The following is a 7,080-nucleotide window of genomic DNA, read 5'->3' on the forward strand; positions in this document are numbered from 1 at the left end:
GACACTGTACTTTCATGGAAACAACCACAAACTGTCACCGATGTACGAAGTTTTGTGGGTTTAGCAGGTTACTATTGTAACACCCTGAACTAACTACCCTTAAAAACGTGATCTTAAAAACTTTTTAAAGATAAGTAGCCGGAGCGCTACGGAAAACATTTTTAAAACGATCGTGCACATGACACGAAACGTCGCAGCGGAAAACATTAAATAAAGGATTTAACAAAATAGTGAACAAAATAGTTCAAAAGATAATTCATCTACATAAAACATAAGTTAAGATGTTCGCATCGATATACGACGGAATACAAACGATCCCCGACTCGATGTTACAAAATACCAGAGCACTAATATACATCACAACCAAACTAACTTAACAAAACTATACAAAGGTAGCCTACACTAGCTCCTCACCAAAAGTGCTCCACACCAAAACGATCTACAGCTAAAGCTCGATCGAAACCTCGACCTGAATACCTGAACCCCCAAAGGTCCAGCACATAACAATTAGGTAGAGAGTTAGTAAACATAATCACATACATACGAATATAGAAACGCACCTATATTCAACCTATCACGTATTACTAACTCACACACATGCCTCAATAAGCAATACACCAGATAACACATACTCACAAATACACAACCAGATAGTTTCACGTCGTTTCGGACAACACAAAGAACTCACATAACACATAACACATAATTGCACATTTACTCAAATGCGACTAATGCCAAACATTCAATGTCATGCCAACCTAGACACGACTAATGCATGTGGTACCATCTTCTTTATCAAGGAACTTACCATTGATATTCTTCTTTATTGGACAAGTCCAATATCCTTCTTTACCAGACAAGTCTGATATCCCTAAATAATGCATGAGTTTATGAATGTCATGCATTTACCAAACATATGATAATCACTAAGCACGAAGCTACTGCTCGCTACATGGATAACATAATCCATTAAACTTCTTTATCAGACAAACTGATATTCTTCTTTATCGGACGACCCGATATACAAACATACATATACTTCTTTGACATTTTATATAAATGCCATCACACAACACAATTATTAAACATATAATAATTCCAAACCAAAACGAAACCAATACATGGTTACACACACTTTGCAAACATTAACAAAAATTGCTGTCGCAGAGGCCTTCGCTAAGCGAGGGCTTAGCGAGACATAGCGAACCTCACCAGGAAGTCACCTGCTCATGGCGAGCATTGGCGAGCTTCAGCGAACTATTCGCTACAGCGAACTCCTGGTCGCTTAGCGAACTACACCAGAAAAATATCTGTTCTTGAGTTTCAATAAGGCGGTTTAACCTTGAATCCACTCAAAAATACATCTAGACATGTTATAAATTCTTATAAATAGCTAATTCAAGCATATATGGTATCAAGGAACATTAATCATCCCTTCCAAACATCCAAATACATCAAACAATCAAAATCATGTCAATTTCTTGCAAAATAAGCAAAGTTGCATAAACATGCAAAACCATCATCAAACATATACATATTCCCTCCTAGATGTTCATTAAGCATACTAAGATGAAAAGACATGTTTATGATAAAGAAACTTCACCCAAACCCCAAAGAAATTGGATGAGAGAGTTTAGGAATGGAGGCTAGACACCTCCCCTCTCTTGGATCACCCAAGCTTATGCTTAACCACTCTCACCTTGGATTGAATGATGATTCTTGGCCTCTAAATCTCTTCTCCTTGCTCGTGTTCTTCTTCTTGCTCTCCTAGGGTTTGCTCTTGCTTCTAAGCTCACCAACTTCAAACTTCTCATGAAAAACAAGTTATGATACTATTCCTTGGTTTGACTTGCTACTTATACCACTCTCTATTGTCATGAACCAAGCCCAATGGCTTAGGCCCATTAAGCCCTATCACACGCCCAAGCCCACTAACACGACAAAGGTTTCGCTCACAAACTTATGTTCGCGATAAATAATTATACGTCGCGTAAATAAATATTTAACACTAACCCAAAATATATGCAAATATATAAAATATCGATTTACTAAAAAAATCGGGTCGTTACAACTATCGGAGGTTCATTGATGGTTTTGCTAAGATTGTGGCGCCGATGACACAACTTACACGAAAAGATCAACCTTTTGCTTGGACGAACAAGTGTGAAGCTAGTTTTCAATTACTAAAGAAGCTTTTGACTACATCACCGGTGTTGGTTCTACCTCAATCCGATGAGCCGTATGAAGTTTATTGTAATGCATCTTATCAAGGGCTTAGATGTGTGCTTATGCAACATAAGAAAGCGGTAGCTTATGCGTCACGACAATTAAAGGTGCATGAAAAGAATTATCCCACACACGATTTAGAGCTGGCGGCGGTAGTTTTTGCTTTGAAAATTTGGAGGCATTATTTGTATGGATGTACTTTTGTGGTGTTCAGTGACCATAAGAGTTTAAAGTACCTCTTCGATCAAAAGGAATTAAATATGAGGCAAAGGAGGTGGATGGAGACGCTTAAGGATTTTGACTTCACATTAGAATATCACCCCGGAAAAGCTAATGTGGTGGCAGATGCTTTGAGTAGAAAAAGTGTGTCGGCATGTTCAGCGGTAATGGCTAGTCAACATGAATTGTTGAAGATGTTTCGAGATTTGCACCTCACGGTAAAGTTTGCACCGGGCGCTTTGAAATTGGGAATGATTACTATTTCTAGTGGGTTGTTGGAAGAAATTGCAAATTGTCAATATGATGAATTGCTTATGGCAAAGAGAAACTTGATAATTCGAGGAACGACCACCGAATTCAAAGTGGGGGCGGATAATATTTTGAGATTTAATGGAAGGGTGTGTGTGCCGGATGTTAAAAATTTGAGGAACACAATCCTTGAGGAAGCTCACAAAAGTAAATTGAGTATCCACCCCGGAGCCACTAAAATGTATCAAGACTTGAGAAAAGATTTTTGGTGGCCGGGTATGAAAAGAAATGTGGCGGAATATGTGGCGGCTTGTTTGACATGTCAAAAAGCGAAGGTGGAGCATCAAAAACCGGCGGGAATGTTGCACCGGGCGCTTTGAAATTGGGAATGATTACTATTTCTAGTGGGTTGTTGGAAGAAATTGCAAATTGTCAATATGATGAATTGCTTATGGCAAAGAGAAACTTGATAATTCGAGGAACGACCACCGAATTCAAAGTGGGGGCGGATAATATTTTGAGATTTAATGGAAGGGTGTGTGTGCCGGATGTTAAAAATTTGAGGAACACAATCCTTGAGGAAGCTCACAAAAGTAAATTGAGTATCCACCCCGGAGCCACTAAAATGTATCAAGACTTGAGAAAAGATTTTTGGTGGCCGGGTATGAAAAGAAATGTGGCGGAATATGTGGCGGCTTGTTTGACATGTCAAAAAGCGAAGGTGGAGCATCAAAAACCGGCGGGAATGTTGCATCCGTTGGATATACCGGAGTGGAAGTGGGATAGTATATCCATGGACTTTATCACGGGATTGCCCAAGACAAGAAAAAGGAAGGATTCAATTTGGGTGATAGTGGATAGATTGACAAAATCCGCTCACTTTTTAGCGGTTAAAGTTACCGACACCGCGGAGAAGTTAACCGACATTTATATTGCGGAGATTGTGAAATTACATGGAATACCTTCTAGTATTGTTTCGGATCGAGATCCAAAATTTACTTCACATTTTTGGAAAACACTTCATGATGCTTTGGGAACTAAATTGAGAATGAGTTCGGCTTATCATCCACAAACGGACGGCCAAACGGAAAGAACAAATCAATCATTGGAAGATTTGTTAAGAGCATGTGTGCTAGATGATCGAGGAAGTTGGGATGATGTGTTGCCTTTGGTGGAATTTACTTATAACAACAGTTATCATGCGAGCATCGGAATGGCTCCATTTGAGGCACTTTACGGGAGAAGATGTCAGACTCCTTTGTGTTGGTATCAAGATGGTGAAAGCATAATTGTAGGGCCTGAAATGGTGCAACATACAACGGATAAAGTTAAGCAAATCCGGGCAAGATTGAAAGCTACACAAGATAGGCAAAAGAGTTATGCGGATAAGCATCGTAGGCCTTTGGAATTTGAAGCGGGTGATCATGTATTTCTTAGAGTTACACCGACCACGGGTGTTGGAAGAGTTTTGAAAGCTGAGAAATTAACTCCGAAGTTTATTGGACCGTATCAAATTACGGAAAGGATAGGAAAGGTAGCTTATCGTATCGCGTTACCACCGGTACTATCTCGGATTCATGATGTGTTCCATGTTTCTCAGTTGAGAAAATATACTCCCGACCCCTCACATGTGATCAAACCGGACGATATCCACTTGAAAGAGAACTTGTCATTTGAGGTTCCGCCGATCAAGATTGCGGATAGGAAGATGAAGCTTTTGAGGACAAAAGAAATACCTTTGGTTAAGGTAATTTGGAACGAAGCTACCGGAGATGCGACATGGGAACTTGAAAGCAAAATAAAAGAGCAATATCCGGAGTTATTCAACGACGTTTAAGTTTCGAGGACGAAACTTCTTTTTGGAGGGTAGTAATGTAAGACCCGTAATTTCACAGTTTATTTTGTGTAAGGAAAATAAATATTGGATAAAAGTTTTAGGGTTTTTGTTTAAGTCGTTTTGTATGTATCGTTGTAATAACGGCATTTTTGGCTGAGTTTAAGTCTGTTTTGTGCTCGTGCGCTGAAAAGGCACAGACTTTTGGGCTGTAATCCTCTTTTATGTATGAGAAGGTTTATGCAAATTCAGAATGACGAGTTTTGGATTATTCTCGCTTTTGGAAAAACGAGTAGAAATTTTACCCGCTGACGTAAAATTTTACGGTTTCTGAATTCAGTAAAATTTTGGGTGGAAGTTTTATATATCTGCGCGAGTTAGGATATGTCTTGAGAATAATTTTCGAGAGTGTGGAAGAAAATTACAGTCGCGGAAAAAGATTCGGCGATAAGTTTTGGAATTATTTTAAGACGGACTTCCGTTCCGTAAGTTTTCTGTTTTTACGAGTTTTGCTCGTCGTGGCGCGCGAGAGCTGTGGGGCGTGAGAGAAAATATCTAGATATTTGTTAAAGTAAAATGGTTGGCTAGGATTGGCCTAGAGTTTTGTCTTTTGAATCAAGTGGCCATGATGGAGCAAGACCACTTTTGTCATATGATTTGTTTGGTAGACTTTTTAACTTAGAAAAAAATTGCAAAGCTCTCTTCTCTTCCTCTCATAAACCGACCTCTCCTCTCTCACTCACCCTCACCATTGAAATTTCCATTTCTCATCCATTCAAGCTTGGATTTGTCTCTTTGGAACTAGGAACTTGCAAGGAAATCACTCCTCTTAAGGTAACTCATCTTCTCCATGATTTTGTGTAGCTAAAAGTCATGATTCCTAGAGTATTTTAGAGATTTGTCATGACTTGTTCTTGAGTAAATTTTTCTAGAATAAGTTTTGGGTGTTTGTGGTTCTAGGGAAGTGTTTAGGAGTAGTTTATAAGCTTGTTTAAGCTTGGCACATGTTGGTTTCCATGGTGATTAAAATTTTCATGAAATCTTTTGTTAGGGTTTGGAAAATTGATTTGAAATGCTCATAACTTTGAAAACTTGTGTTGTGCTTTTATTTTTGGTGTTGTTTATGAGCATTGTAGGGAAATGGATGTTAGGAAATGGCTTTGATTTTGTGAAACAAGGAAAAATATTTTTGTGTGTGTTCTTGAGGACTTTATGAACAAATTTTTAGAAATTCTTGTTTTGACCCTCAAAATGAATTGGTTGATCATTTCCATAGGCTTGTGAACTATTAGAGGCTTGCTATGTATTGGCATTGGAAAAATTTTGGGTATGGTTCACATTTTCAAAACTTTTGGTCATGTGAAATTTCGGAAAAGTGTGGGAGAGGTTTCAAAATTGGCTAGGGCTTTGAGGGAGGCACAATGGTGGCCTAGGGTGAATTACCATGCAAAAAGTTTTGGGTAAAAAATGGTTTTGGTGTTGTATGTGTGTTAAAGAACCAAAAATTGAATTTTCGTAATTTGAGGCTTTGCCCGGAAAATTTTTTGGGGCTTGGATTAGTGACTCGGGGGTATTATGGGATATTACCATGCCCTCGGAAGCGAAAAATTTTGAGCGGAAGTGCCACTTCCATTTTCAATGGCCGAACCTCAATGGTGTTTGGGGGGGAATTTGTGAAATTTTTCTAAGTCCACAATTTTGGGAAAAATGATCATGCTTTGATGAAATGATCATAGGTGGGTCAAAGTATGATTATAGGATTGTATTTGGAAAGAAAAACTTGAAACTTGCGACGCAAGAAAAACTCGATTATTTTGTCGAGATATTTTCGTAAAATTTTTAGGTTGTTTTCAAGTGTTTTGGTAGTGTGTGAAAGTGTCCTTTGAAGTTTAAAACCATAGAGAGCAATGGTATGCTTTGAAAACGAAAATGTGTTTGTTTTGTGAAAAATAGTGTATTTAACTTCGGGAATTTTTAATCACTATGGGGAGGACTCGGAAATAATATCCGAGAGTGTTAGGAAGTGCCTTAGACACCTCTAGACCTTTGTTGATAGGTTTAGTTTCGTTAAGATATTTTGGGAGAAATTTATGCATTGTCCGCTCGTTATTTTTAGGAAACGTGAAACGGTAGATGGTGTGAAACGTTGTGGTTGTTGGTTGGAAGCATTGCCGAGGTAAGGGCACCGTTTTTATTTCCGTATTTAAATTCCGTCGATAGCATTAGGGTATGCTTTCTTGTTGTGCTTGGTTGCTTGCTTGTTGTGCTTTCTTACATATAATTTGGTTTGGAATATATGTAATGTGTTGAAATGGCTTAGATAGGGGTATCGTATGCTCATGCACTCATAGTACGTGGTTGCGCGAGTGGACCGCGGGGTGTGACGATCCTGTGACGGGGTGTCCACCTTAATCCTTCGGGATCTTTATTGAGTCCCAATACGTGACGATCCTGTGACGGGGTGTCACGGAGTGTGACGATCCTGTGACGGGGTGTCCACTCTAATCCTTGAGATTGTGTTGATGATAGTAGAGGTAACGATCCTGTGATGG

This window comes from Trifolium pratense, linkage group LG5 (genome assembly GCF_020283565.1).
Source record: "Trifolium pratense cultivar HEN17-A07 linkage group LG5, ARS_RC_1.1, whole genome shotgun sequence".
NCBI lineage: Eukaryota > Viridiplantae > Streptophyta > Magnoliopsida > Fabales > Fabaceae > Trifolium > Trifolium pratense.